This window comes from Cannabis sativa, chromosome 1 (genome assembly GCF_029168945.1).
Source record: "Cannabis sativa cultivar Pink pepper isolate KNU-18-1 chromosome 1, ASM2916894v1, whole genome shotgun sequence".
Classification (NCBI taxonomy): domain Eukaryota; kingdom Viridiplantae; phylum Streptophyta; class Magnoliopsida; order Rosales; family Cannabaceae; genus Cannabis; species Cannabis sativa.
Genome location: NC_083601.1, coordinates 23674348 through 23689322, shown reverse-complemented (window position 1 = coordinate 23689322; position 14975 = coordinate 23674348). Strand labels below are relative to the sequence as shown.

The window sequence follows — 14975 nt, the reverse complement described above, 5'->3', positions numbered from 1 at the left end:
TACCACTTCATCAATGACTTTTTTTTCTTCTTTCTTTTACTCTTGAATATTAATTGTTGCATAAAAAATAATATTTTAACGATTTCAGCTTTTTATTGTACCCATATATTTTATTTTCATATGCCAACTTACATGGTAAGTGAATTTTCATTATATACTATAGATATATATAACTACTCAGTTGAAGAATTATCCTAAAAAAAGAAAATTTGAAAAGAATACACCAGATTATAACTTCTTTTCTTTTATAACTAATTTGTTGTTTTAAACTTTTTTCATTCATTCTTAGAACAGTAAAAATAGAAAGATAATAGAACTATTTTACTGATATTGTTCTAATGGGAACAACAAACATTTCACTAACAACAACATAACCTTTAAATGGGAACAAGAAACATAAAGTGTGTGTGAGAAATTGAAACAACTAGTATTATGTGAGTGTGTGTGTGAAATGGAAACAACTAGAATTTAACATCATATATATATACTAGGTAGATGTTACGTGGCTAGCCACGTATTGTTAATTTTATATGTAAACACACCATATGTAAAATATGTATCAATTAGGACTTGCCTTTTGAAAAGATTAACGAAATTGCATTGAAATGTTGAGATGACATGGTAATGAAGACAACAGTGCAGGCTCTCACACATAGACCATGTTCCATAATGGGATAAACAGGATTGGAAAGGAATCAAGGAGAGTTCTTCCATTCTCCATCCATTCATATGTATAACAAAAATTAGCAGAAGGAAACAAAATCTTTGATTCCTTGTTTACTCTTTCTCAATCATTTCTAGCTACGATTATTTCTTTCATTATAATTAATAAACATTAAACATACTCATATAGAGGGAATATAATAATGACTTTGTACAAGATAAGCTGTAGAACCATAAAATTACTAAAACTAAGGCACATCTTAAAAATCATAAATAAGAGATAACATAATTGAAGTTAACTATAAAGAAAACATAAGCCTACAGTAGTAGAATTGCCATTTGCATACAAAATCTAGATCCTCGAAAGACTTTAACACGATAGTTTTCTCCTTTATTTGACTCTCCAGTTCCAATAGTTTCATTGTATTGCAGAAGAATAAAAAATAACTAAATATATGATTATGTGAATTCCAAGCCCATATTCAAATGTTTGAATTCGAATTTCTATTGGTGATTTTCTCAAAAAAAAAAAAAAAAAAAAAAAGACTTTCTATTGGAGATTATGCCTTTCCAATTGAATAAGAAACATACTCGTATCCATCAAAAACAATTTTTACTGGTTACTTTTATCAGCTTCCATATCAAGAATTCAACAGGATCGTCCTCGTCAATTTCAATCTTATCATGCAGAACAATCTAGGTAAGGGGAAAAAAAAACATAACCATTAGAAGTTACAATATTAACAAACCAAATCTTCCAACTAAATTATAGAAAAAAAATATAGTATTATAAATTTTGCACACACACATAGACAACAATTTAAACAATACTCAGAACAATAAAATTAGTTTTACAGTAACCTTTTAATTTATGATTATAAGTGTTAAGTGTAAAAATTTACCCATAGCAGCTCTCTTGATGTTCTAAGAGTTCAATTTATTAAAATTTTATAATAAGATAGTCTCTCAGATATTATCAAGATAATTACATTTCAATATGTAAATTCATTTTAGAAAAATTATACATTTTTTGCTTTAGTATTTAATTTTTGTAAAACACCTAAGTAGTACTGTAAATTTATTTTGTTACATTATACATTTCAATATCTATAGTTACTATTTAGTGAATTTTGTTTAATATAAATTCATTTTAAATAATCGATTAAGATTCAAAAATGTACACCAATGCAACTTGAGATGCACCTAAAATTTTCTCAATTTCTTGTTAGGTAATGAAAACTCAATCGATCTCAAAGTTCAGCACATGTTATTTATGCTTCCTCTAAATCAGAAGCAAATTATACCAACACGTTTTCATGCAAAATTACTTGTTTTCATAAGGACAAATACTCATGATGTGTTCTCAAAATTCTAAACATAAATAAAATAAGAAAATCATAACAAAAATTTGTACCCATAAACTGAGATTACTCAATATTGAAATAGTAACCCAAAGAAAATTAGCAAGGAAGGCAAACTTGAATTCTTCCGAAAACCAAATTTTGAGTGAATATCACCTCATTTTTTATTAAATGCATCAACACATCGTAAGGCAATATGTAATCGAGAGCGCTTGACCTGAAAAAAAAAGTTCAAGACAGCATAAGAAACAATGATCAATTACAAACAAGAGCCATACAAATAAAAATGAGTCCTATAATATAAAATGATGACCTGAAATGGATATGAAAGAAGAATGGCATCAATTTTGGAGTTGCTCCCAAAGCAGCATAATCAATTGAATTTTGTGCAAAAAATGAATCGATTGTGAGTTCTTGTCAGAATCTATTTTCCGTTACCAACTTTTATTTAATTAACACTAAAAATGAACAGTGTTGGACAATGAAATGTAAATTATAGCTTAACTAATAGACCTTTAAGTTTAGATGTCATGAAATAGAAACTATATTCCTAAAGGCTAGAAATGCTCACTTTCAGTTGGTTCAACTTCATGTACGCTCTTCACCCTTTGAAATCGCCGGGGCCTGATGGGTTCTCGGGTATTTTTTACAGGAAATACTGGAGGATAGTGGGGGGTAAAGTGTGTGAGATGGTACAAGGATTCTTTGAAGATGGCTCGGTTTGTGCTAAAATTAATCATACTTTTCTTTGTCTTATCCCTAAGGTTTCATCTGCTTCTCGGTTTGACCATTTTCGTCCGATTAGCTTATGCAACTTCTGCTACAAAATTATTTCCCGTATTTTGACGGATCGTTTGAAGGTAGTTATTGATAGACTTGTCTCCCCTTTCCAATCCGCCTTTATTCCGGGTAGATGGATTGCGGAATGCTCAATCATGGCTCAAGAAGTTTTGCATAGCTTTAAAAGAAAGAAGGGTAAACATGGTGTGATGGCTGTTAAAACGGATATGAGCAAAGCGTACGATCGCTTAGAATGGAACTTCCTTCTTCGAGTCTTGAAAGCTAATGGATTTAGTGAAAAGGTGTGCAAAATCATCATGAGTTGTGTAACTTCAGTGTCATATTCGGTGCTTCTTAATGGGGCTCCTTTGGCTCCCTTCAATCCTAAGCGTGGATTGCGACAAGGAGATCCTCTGTCGCCATTCCTATTCATTCTTTGTAGTGAGGTTCTATCGAAGTTAATTTTAAGGGCCGAGGCTAATGGGGAGTTGAGTGGCATAAAGGTCTCGAGAGATGCGGTACCTATTTCACATCTCTTTTATGCGGATGATGCAATTTTCTTTTGCAAGGCGACTGGGGGGAATGCGGCTGCTCTTATGGAGTGTATTTCACGGTATGAACGTTGGTCGGGGCAAGAGGTTAATAAACAGAAAAGTGGAGTTATGTTTTCGCCTAACACCCCGTTGAGGAGTAGGGAGGAAGCTAAGAGTATAATGAATATCAACGGCCTTAATCACTCCGAAAAATATCTCGGCAATCCCTTCTTCTTTTCGGCAAAGAAGCGTAAGGATTTTCATTTCATTAAAGATAAGGTCAAGGGACGACTTGAGGGGTGGAGGGCAAAGAATTTGTCTCAAGCCGGAAGAACTACGCTGGTTGGATCGGTGCTGCAAAGTGTCCCCTGCTATGTTATGTCAACGGCTTTGGTTCCTAAGACTATTTGCGACGAGTTGGACAGGATCGTGGCGAGGTTTTGGTGGATTGGCAATTCGGAAAAACAGAGATATCGTTCGTTTAAGTCTTGGGCTGATATTTGTCAACCCAAAAGATGTGGTGGTCTTGGGCTTAGAAGGTTTAGGGACATTAACTTGGCTCTTTTGTCAAAACTGAGCTGGGGTTTGCTCACTAGGGCTGATAAGCCTTGGATTAAGCTGTTGGAATCAAGATACTGTCAAGGTTTAGATGCTTGGAGGGTGGAGAAGAGAGCGGGTGACTCCTGGGTTTGGCAAGGAATTCTGGAGGCTAGAAAAATTTGCAAGAGTGGGGCTGGGGTTCTAATTGGGGACGGTGGTTCGGACTTGTGGGAGAGACCTTGGGTCCCTGGGGTATCTATGGAGGAAGTCCGTAGTAGTTTCACTTATTCTAGAAGACATGCTTTCGTAAAAGTTTCTGATCTTTTTGTGGAAGGGAATCGAGAGTGGAATTCAGATCTTATCAAAGAATGTTTTGAGGAGAATGTGGCTCAGGCTATTCTGAGCATTCGGCCTTTGATTTCTTCTAATGATAGTTTGTTTTGGAAAGCTTCAAAGTCGGGAAAATTCTCAGTTAAGAGCAGTTACTGGGTGAGTCAACAAGATAGGTTCAAGGATCCGAATAAGGTGTGGGAAAAGCTTTGGCGTTCTCCTATTCATCCTAGGCTGAAATTGTTACTTTGGAAAATCTGGTCTGATGTTTTGCCTACAAAGTCGCGTATTGGGAGGTTGGAGGAGGGGTGTGTGCTCTGCAACAATGCTGAGGAATTTGTTTTGCATTTGTTTGGTGCTTGTAGTGCTATTAAGGCGGTTTTGTTTCATAGCAACTGGGGCATTCGAATTGATGATCTGCATTGGAATTCCATTATGGATTTTGGTTTATGGTGGACTTCTGTGCAAGATGAGAGTCTGCAGTTGTTTGTTGCCTGCACCTGTGCGTCGATTTGGAAATGGAGAAATAATGTGATCTTTCAGAGCCGGCCTTTCTCGATTGCAGATTTAATATCTGATGTTCAGGCTTCCGTCAGAGAGATGACAGTGTTTGATCTTGCAGATCCTGGGGATATTCCAATTTCGAATGCTCAGGACTTATCGGACCTATCATGCGATGCCGACTTGATATCTTTTCATGCTGACGCTTCAATTTCAGGCGAGGAAGCTGGTTTGGCAGCTGTTCAGAGGGTTGCGGCTGACGGGGTGCAGGCCTGGGTTGCTACTGAGTTCACAAAAGTTTCTGGGATTCTAGAAGGAGAACTTTTGGCAATTCTGCTGACTCTTCAATTGGCTCGCCAGCTTAATGTGCAAAGAATAATCAAAGTCCATTCGGATTCCAAGGTTGCTGTGATGGCCCTCAACCTTGGTTGTTTGCCTCTCGCCTGGGGCACTTACCCTGTGTTTGAATCCTGTCGATGTTTGTGTAAGTGTTTTGACAAGGTTGTGTTTTGCTTTTGTCCTCGGGCTGAGAATAGTGTGGCTGATGCCTTAGCCGGTTGGGCTAGAGGGTCTAAGTCTAGTTCTCAAGGTGTGTTAAGGGACATTGCCCCCTCTGTGGCATTGAATCTGCTTTAGCTTTTCTTCCTTTCAATAAAATGGTCTCAATTAACAAAAAAAAAAAAACTTCATAATAGCTAGACATACTTTTGATAAACATTATCATGAATACAATGTAATGAAAATAACAAAATCATCAAGTACCTAGAAAAAGAACTCAAAAGCTAAATTATACATAGAAAATGTATAAAAGCTTCTCACCGCCATGGGGAAACATTGTTGTACGAATCTAATATATCCAACAGTTATAGAAGACTTTTTGGTAAGTGGCAACCTACCAAAACTGCATCAGAAACTTCCAAACTTCTATGTGCTCTTTCTACACTTAAAGCAAATACTGACTTTTCATAGTTCTTCATATGCTGTAAATCGTATAGCTCCATGAGAAACCTGCTGGAACAACACATAGATCTTTAATTAGCATACCCAAACAACAAATCATTGCTAAAACGTTCTTAACCCCACCTTAGAGTCCCATAGTTTTGTACAAACATATTTATCAGTTCTAGGTATGCATTTGTGCTGTTACCAAAATATAAAATGAGCAATAAGAAGGATATATATACAAGTACACGTCGAACAGCATACCAGAAAAAACCCAGGAACAATCCCCTTATAAAGAACCCTCCATCCTTCCTCTCTCATTATATTCTCAAGTCATCTGGAATATCAAAAGACATAATAAAAGCTAGGTTCTTGTTGCGATATTTAGCACACGCAAGTGTACGTATCGTTTCAAGTAGTAGACTCACTAGGAGTGAGGTCGATCCCACAGGGAGTGGAGTTAAGTACGTTAAAATTAAACTTTTACTTCTATTTGATTAAATAAAAGATAGGAAAAATAATGAAGTATAAGAAAAAGAGTTGGAAGCAACGATTCGAGAAAATTAATAGTTAATAAACTAGGGTGTCGATTTCAATTGTTTCTATTGAATATGGTCTAATATGATTATTTCCCTAATATTAATTCCAATGCAATAGCAGGTTTACTAAGGTAATTTATAGTCTTCTCAGATATATAAACCTCAATTACATGCAAACTTTCTACTCTCGTGATAAATTTAACATGCAACAGGCATTAAACACAGAAACCCTATAAGCTATCTAAACCATATAGGTACTCTCGTCCTATATCGAAATTCAGTTCTATTCTACTATAGCATATTTGACACTCACTTCTCAGATCTCGCATCAAAATCATAAACAGTTAATTGGTGGCCAGACAATTAAAAGTAATTAAGCACAAATAAAATAGAATACATAGAAATTAGGGGGAAAATAAATCATATTAAAACCATAAAACAATGTTAAACAATATCCATCTAACCCTAATTAAAGTGTTTAGTTACTCATGTTCATTGTAGCACAATTACACATATTAACTTTAAGAAAAGAGATGAAAATAGAGAAGAGAATAAGAGAAGAATGTTGAAAACCCTCTGAAGAATGCCTCCAATATTGCAGTTGATCTCTCCACTCTGTATCTGAATTCTCTCTTTTTTTCTCTCTGAAATTGCTTGCTGAAATCAACTCCCTTCTTCCCTTTATATAGGCATTGAAGGCCTAAAAAGATGGAAAAAAACGCACATGTTTAAATTCCAATTCGAATTTAAATTTATGGGAAACCTCAAACGAGATATTTTTTCTGCTGCGTCGACTGATAGTATTTTGGTCATAACTCTCTCGATATTGCTCGGAATCGGACGATTCAAGATGTTCCGGAAAGATAAAAGAGAGATCTAGAACTTTCATGTTTTGACTTTTTCCAAAATCTAATCAGAACACCGTCGAATTCAGGGTTTTCGCTTTATTTTCTTGCACAATTTTCTCTATTTTAAATATCATGATATTTTTATCTTTATCCCATCTTTTTCTCTGATATTTTTCTAATCTTCTTCTATTTTAAATCTGCAAAAATAAAAGATAACAAGCGTAAAAATGCTCCAAACACGATTAAAACTCAATTAAAAATATACTAAACTTAATCTAAAATTTATACTAAAAATAACCTAACAGTTCTCATGTCTGAAGTAAGGACCAAATTATTACATTATGCTTAAAATAAGCACTAAAGCTCTGGAGCCCATATTCCACGTGATCATAAGGTTTTAAATTTTCAAACCTGACTAACCAACAACACAAAGACATGTTAAAAAAAAAAAGATTATTCTATTGCTTGCTAAACAACTAAACATCTCAAGACAAAACATTAGAAGAAAAAATGGTTCTGTGGTAGAAAAATACTAAAATTTCTGATAATATTTCTAAGGAAATCAAAATTCAATCAATAATGTTTAGCCATTTCATTCTTAAAAACAAGTAGACATCATAATAACTGCAACAACAATACTATTATTCCCCGAGAAGGTTTGGCAAATTAACAATTAAAATAAATGAATTGAAAATCATTTTATTAGATATAAAGAGAAATATTTTAGTGCAACAAAAAAGATTGAGCTTAATTTGACTACTAATATTTAAACCCAAACTTAATGACTTACTGGGAAAGAGGAATGAGTGCACACTACAAGCAAGTTAATGTAACATGTGAAGTAAATCTTTGAATATGGTCGAGTTTGATGAAGAGGATTTTGAAGCTGCAATCTTGTTTTTATGAGCCAAATGGGATTGGTGCACGATCAAACTTGTCAAAATAGAATTATACTTTTAACTATAAGGAAGTTGAAATGCCAAAGGCCAAATAGGTCTGACTGTTCCATCATACTAATCATATCAATATTAAGTTTGTAGACTCACGAACCTCCAGCTTCCGCAGCAGAACCCCATAACTTTTATAAAAAAGGCAATGAATTGGCAAAATCCCAAACAATCACCCAAACTCGCAAAATAACGAAACCTAATTATTCACTATAAAATCAAAGGAGAGTGAGGGTTCGGCTATCAAACCTGCAGTGTTTTAAAATATATAATCAATCAACCGTGGAGAGATCTGAAGCTCTCTCGAGCTGACCCAATTCATTATGTCAAGTGATATTCTCGTGTTTAGCTAGAGGCAAACTAACATGTTTTAGATAGGCAGGGGATGAAGAATAAAAAAAAATTGTAATATGGGTTGAGAGAAATCAAAGAAGAACAACGCAGAGGATGAAGAATCGTTAAAAATTGCACCGAAGTTTGGGGGTTTGAATCGCAATAAGGGGAGCTTTCGGTTGGAATGCGTTTTGAATTGCACTAACTAACGAAAGTAATTCTCTCCGTTAAAGTTAACAGTAAAAAGAAAAAAGAATCGTTAAACCAAGAATTGCCGTTAGATAGGCACTTTTAATATATAAAGATATGAAAAATGGAACTAAATATCATAAAAAATGGAAACAACTAACACTGAAACAAATTATATTAAAAATAGAAACAACTAGCATTAAGAGTGTGTGAAAAATAGAAACAACTAGTATCATTTGAGTGTGTGTGTGTGAGAGAGAGAACTAGAAACAACTAACAAATTAAAAAATAGAAACAACTCATATATATATATATATATTATATATATATATATAAAAGAAAAAAAAAAAAAAAAAGGAAACAAGTATCATTAAAGTAGAAACAACTCTAATTGAGTATGGAAACATGTCAAATTAAAATGGAAGCAATAAAATAAAAATGGAAACAACTCATATTGGAAAAAAAATTATATTAAAATTGGAAACAAGTAGTAATTAATAACAATGGATACAAATACCATAAAAAATAGAAACAACATAATCTTTACATGGAAACAACTAGCATTATGAGTGTGAGGAAAAAAAATGGAAACATGCCAAAAAGAAAATAGAAACAACTTACACTGATAATGGAAACAAATACCATAAAAAGTAAAAACAACTCACAATAAAAATTGAAACATTTGGAAACGAAATGGAGAAAAAGGAAAATAAAAAAAAAAATGAAATGGAAACGATTAACCAATCAAATATAAACCACAAAGTATTTAGTTTGGAATTTGGTAATCTATGTTTTATTAGTATAAAAACACTTGTGAAAATACACATTTTCCTTCATTAAATTTTTTTTTACAAAATTTTGAGGGTAAATATGGAATGTTAAGATACTTTATTTAGGGTAAATAGATAAAACCCTATATAAACCCAATCATCTTTCTTTCCTTTCTCTATCAACCTCTCCCTGTCTCTCTCTCATTACATTGCTCTCTCTCTCTCTCTCCAATAAAGCAAAAGGCAATATACCACCACCACTACCGCCAAGATACCCACTCTCCATCACTCTCCTCCAACAGTCTCTCCGTTTTGCTTTTGAAGCTAGCGCCGCCGTCCAATTTCAGAGCTACAGTAAGTGTAAACATCTTTAGTATATATAAACAGTATTAGGATTATAGGAATGAAAATCCATGGAAGTGTTTTTTCTCTTTTCTTTTTGTTTATGACAATTCTTTGTTTAGAATCCTTCACTTAATTAGTTTATGATAATTATTTTTATTTATGATAATTCTTTGTTTAGAATCCTTCACTTAATTAGTTTATGATAAATCTTTTTGTGTATATTTGTAATTCCTAATTAGCTTAATTAGACTCAGTATTCTTTTTGTTTAATAATCATTCTTACTTGGAAAAACCATGGGAGTTGGAGTTGGACTTGGACTTAGATCATTGGCCATTGTCAACTGAAGCAAACAAGGGCTCAAACACACTGAAATAAGTAGCAGAACTCCAATAAGCTTGTTAATTATAAACCAGTAGTTTTAATTATTAGAAAAGTTGCAAATCCACATCTTCAACTCATTCAATCAGATATTCTCCAGATATTCTCCATTACATATCAATGCTCTTAAAGTACATAAAAATTATAGTCTATTTTCTTAATTATAGTCTTTAATTTACATTGTGCGCACCATACCCCTGAGAATTAAATATGTTAAATTAAATATGTTTCTTTTTTCTTTGTTTTTTTGTCATTCTTGTAGATATGACAAAAGTATCCCCATTAAAGAAAGAAAGGAGAGCTTCATCAAGTCGGAAAAAAAAAAAAAGAAGAAATGAGAATGAATTTCCGGTATATTGATCTTACATTTCTATTCTTTAATATATTTTAAATAATAAGTATTTCGAATATTATAATTACACGTTTACATTCCAAAAAAATAAGCCACGTTCTATGCCAAATATGTATTTCAAATAACTAGACAGTAACATGTCCCTTATTTTGTGTGTAGGATTTAGATGCAAAAAATGTTAATTTTTGCAAAATCAGCAATACATGTGCAAACCTATTGGTGCGGTTTAGCAATCATTAAAAAATTTCTAAGTGAGCAGCAGATAGACAGATTTAAAGGTTGTTGTTTTGGATTTCTTCTTGATATGGATGAATCTCTTCAACCAACTAACTGTTGGAATTATATTTATCCAGGATCTTAGATCTACTCACAAGTATGTTGATTTAACAACCTAATATTAAACTTCTAAAACGATGAACTAAACACATAAAAGTTAAGAATAACTTACAGTGATTGCAGCGGAATTAATGTCTCCTTCCACTCAGATCTCTAACCCTTGATTCCTGTCTGTAGCAGAGTATAATCAAGATCTGAGCCCGAAAGTTCTTCAGTTGGATGTGATCCTTCACAGTCTTCCAAACTATAATGAGGTACTGAGTGATGTGTGTGGGCACTTCTCTCTCACTAGGAATTTCGAAATTTCTCTCTTGTTTTCTCTCTTGATTTCATGTGACACAATGCAAAGCAAAGCTTTTCCCAAGCATAAGAAGAGTAGAGAGGGGGCGGCTACAAATAGGAAAAGGGAAGAGCACAACTTTCCAAATAAACAGTTTCCTCTTTTGCTGTGTAATTGAATAAGTGCCTTATTTAGTGTGATCCACCACTTTCCTATTTAGGCTAGGCTTTGATTAGCAATTATATGGCAATTTAAATTGAAAATAATAATTGGGAAACATGCAAGCATGTAAAGCCCTAATGCTAAGGCACGCTACAGTGCTTTTTCAATTATTGTGCAATCTTTGCTAATCAAAGAAATTTCTCGAAAAACGTGGCAAATTAAAACTTTTGCTTTAAATATTAAACTTTGTAATATAATATAATATTTACAAATTCCGGGATCCCGATTTCAAACTTTGTAAAATTTACTGTTCAAACTTTACATTTCAAAATACATAATTTTCAGGTCGCACAGCGACTTTCAAAATATAACTCCCAGATGTCCCGAGACCGAACACTCCAGGTCGCGCTGCTTGACATGTACAATCTCACCCGAGCTCAGGTTCATTCCTGTTCAGCCTTCGCCTTTCCTTTACCTACACATGGAAGCAGAAACTGTGAGTCAACAGACTCAGTAAGAAATGCATATAACATACCATATAAATTTCCGACCTGTAAATAGGCGCCCATACACCTATTTACAGAGCTTAACAGATGAGCATGAACGTTCAATACCAGGGTACAACCACTATACCACATACACATCGTACCCCACTGTACGAGTGTTGGTAGGGTTTACCCCGAACACCGAGTAACACTGAGTGATGTACCACACACCTTAGCATATTCCCGTGCCCGTGTTGGTATCACTGTATCGTACTCACAGTCACAATGATCACTATACCAATGCACTCTATAACTTATTCATACAAGTGTTGGTAGTGCTTAACATAATTCAAGCATGCATATATAAACACATATACACACATTCAGATAATCACATCATACATTATACACAGTTCTTACCTGTTTTCCGAATTCAAGTGTGCTGGCCGACTTGAACGGAATTCACGTGCTAGATGGATGCCCTAATCACAATAATTGCAACACAGATGAGTGACTCACTAAATCACTTTCTGGGACTTAAACTTGAAACTAAAAGTTTCCCTACCGATAAACCTCATGGCAATACCCTAAATATCTCAAAATTGGCCAAAACTAGGGTTCTGGAAATTCCCCCAACAGGCAGACCGGTTCCCAACCGGCAATCCAGTTCTGGGTCACCAACCGGTCGACCGGTTGGTACTGGCCTCCCAGAACTGGAATTCCGGTTCTGCTGCTGGGAACCAAAAATCATCCCCCTTAATTCAATTCAATCCCAGACCTTACCAAACTCTCCAGTATACCTATACAATGCATAAACATCCATTTCCAACCAATAAATCACAGAACAAACCAACAATTCAAATTATGCCATTAAAGCTCAAAGCTTGAGTTTCAAAACTCAAGCTTGCTTAGAACCATTACCAAGCATCAAAACCAGTAGCTAGGGACTTAAATCAACTCAAAATAACTCTAGAATTCGAACCCTAAGCAATTCAAACCTTAACAGCTCCTAACACCCCAAAACACCATTTCAACCTAACTTAAAAACTTAAAAACTAAGAAGGGTTCATTGAAGCTTACCTTAGATTGATTATCTCCTATGAAATCCTTGCTGAAATCCAACAATCAACAACAAACTCCCTTGGTTTGTCTCAGCCGAAAGCAAGAAAGAGAGAGAGGTTCAAGAACAATGCAATTTTCTAATTTTTTCCTTTTCCTTGATTTTTCTTCAAATGAGACAAAAGGATTAAGTTAATCCCTTGCTGAAATTAACTTGATTAGGTGTCAAAAACCTAAGGCAGCCACCTATCACTTATTATTTTTAAATGACAAAAATGCCCTTTAAGGTATAACTTAGGTATTTCTAAAGCTAGGGGTAAAATGGTTAAAATCCATAACCCCGCTCAATCCCGATAATTTATTTTCTCTAAATTATTTCCCACTATGAAATAGGGTTCTAAACTTACCCATGTGATCAATCTAGCCATCCATCGCATTTTCCGTTGTCGCCGAGCAAAAATTACAAAATTCACATATTTCACATATAAGCTAAATAATACCCCTAGAGTTTAATAAAATCTCCGAAATTGAGAAATTATAACTCTAATATTTATTTCTAAATATTGGGGTCTACATTAAAATTAATTCACAAATAATAATTGTTGACCGAGATTTTCGGCAACTATTAAAATATAATTATAGTATTGAGCTGTAAGAAAGCGAGATGAGGATTTTTACGTGGTTGGGGCATTAATGAGCCTTAGTCCACGAGTCTTTGTTATTAATGGATGTATTTAATACAGATTCCACACTTGAGGGAATGTTATCCTCATAAATACAGAGAATGTTCTTGGTGAGTATTTGCTCTTCTTGCTCATATGCAACCCAAGATTCTCGACCCCATTAAATGAGTTTTGAGGGGGTATTTATAGTGTTTTGGTGGGGTAATCCCTAGAATTGTTCTTACAAATGTATCTGTAAGTATCCATAAAGTTGGGTATTCCCAATGAATATACCATGGGTGATGCATGGTCAAATCCCTAGGTGATGTAGGGTTTTTATGAGGAATGTCCTTTTTGCCTTGTGATTGACGTGACTCTTCGCAGAGTAGCCGTCGCTAGACTTAAATGATCATTACTGTGGCGCTGCTGTTTGGGGGTTGTGCCGTCTGACTTTATTGCGTGTTACAGTCCCAACACGCTTCCTCCCATGCGGCATTAAATGCGACTTGATTGCTCAGGAGAGGCCTGACACATCCCGGAGAGGCTTCATGCTATGCGAGCTTCCGGGAGTACCTTGTACTCCGGGTGCCTCCTCCGGGACCTATGCCCAGGGTGCTTGCTTGTGGCATACAAAGACTTATCACGTATTTACAAGTTATCTGATCCACGTGTCCCTACTTGACTGGTCCACGTGTTTTGGGCGAATTTAGGGGCAACATTTACCCCCCAAGCCTTGTTTACTTGGAAAATAAACCAAGGCTTGTTTAGGTACCTCCGGTTGACTCCTCGGTTCCCTGGCTCAAGCCCAGAGCGCGTGGGGGCACATTTAATGATGACATTTAATGCAGCGATTCGCTTTTTGCAGAGGTGTCTCCGGCCGCCTCTTCGGTTTCTTGGCGCGAGCTTGGGGCGCGTGAGGGTGTGTCTAATGATGGCATTAAATGCAGCGATTCGCTTTTCTGCAGAGGTCGATTCGTTTCACGCCCTTTGATTGATGCGGCGCATTAATGGTGTCAGACGGATACTCAATCGTTTCCACCGCCTTTATGGCAGCTCGATCTGATCAGTTGATCTTTGGGTATTTGAATCGTGCATCTCCCCCACCGTACGATTGGTAGGTGGTGACGCCTGTTCCTCATGCACTTTTGCCTATAAAAGCCACCATCTTTCCTTCATTTCGGTTACTTTCCATTCCTTGCCATTTTTGCTCGAATTTCTCAGAGAGAAAATTCTCCCAAAACAGCACGAACCTTCTGAACACTTTGCCATTTTTTCCAGTTTTTCCTTGTTTGCTATCATCATTTCTTCTCAACTTTACTCGGCCATACTCAGGACCCCCAGTTCAACACTTTACTGTAAGTTTCTAGCATCCTTTGGTAATGACATGCTTTTACTTGCTTTGTTTGTTTTTCTGGGTTCGTACTTTGAGATTTCTGGGCATGCAAGTGTTTAGGTTCTTCGGGTGTTCTGTTTTGTGTTTATTGCTTTAGTTGTAAGATCGCCATTATCATGCCTTTGTTATAATCGTGCATTTTTGTTGAGGAAAACCATAGGTTCTTCGTTCAACGGTTGCTTAGGGCATAGAATGGGGTCTTTTTCCTTCTGTTTCTCTTACTGTGTAAAACCACTTTCTGCGATT

General features: G+C 35.3%; 1 long non-coding RNA gene across 6 annotated transcripts; it reads right to left on the bottom strand.

Moving 5' to 3' along the window:
• Positions 1-1029: 1029 nt before the first annotated feature.
• On the bottom strand, positions 1030-7971 carry LOC115702121 (uncharacterized). Of its 6 annotated transcripts, none has more exons than XR_009685042.1 (4): positions 7828-7971; positions 5915-5987; positions 5471-5719; positions 1030-2241 (listed from the first exon to the last, which is right to left on the bottom strand). It is a non-coding gene; the product is annotated as an uncharacterized LOC115702121 (long non-coding RNA). The 6 variants fall into 6 exon arrangements; XR_009685041.1 differs by lacking the exon at positions 5915-5987 and having other exon boundaries at positions 1030-1359; positions 2181-2241; positions 5471-5716; XR_009685039.1 differs by lacking the exon at positions 5915-5987.
• Positions 7972-14975: the final 7004 nt, after the last annotated feature.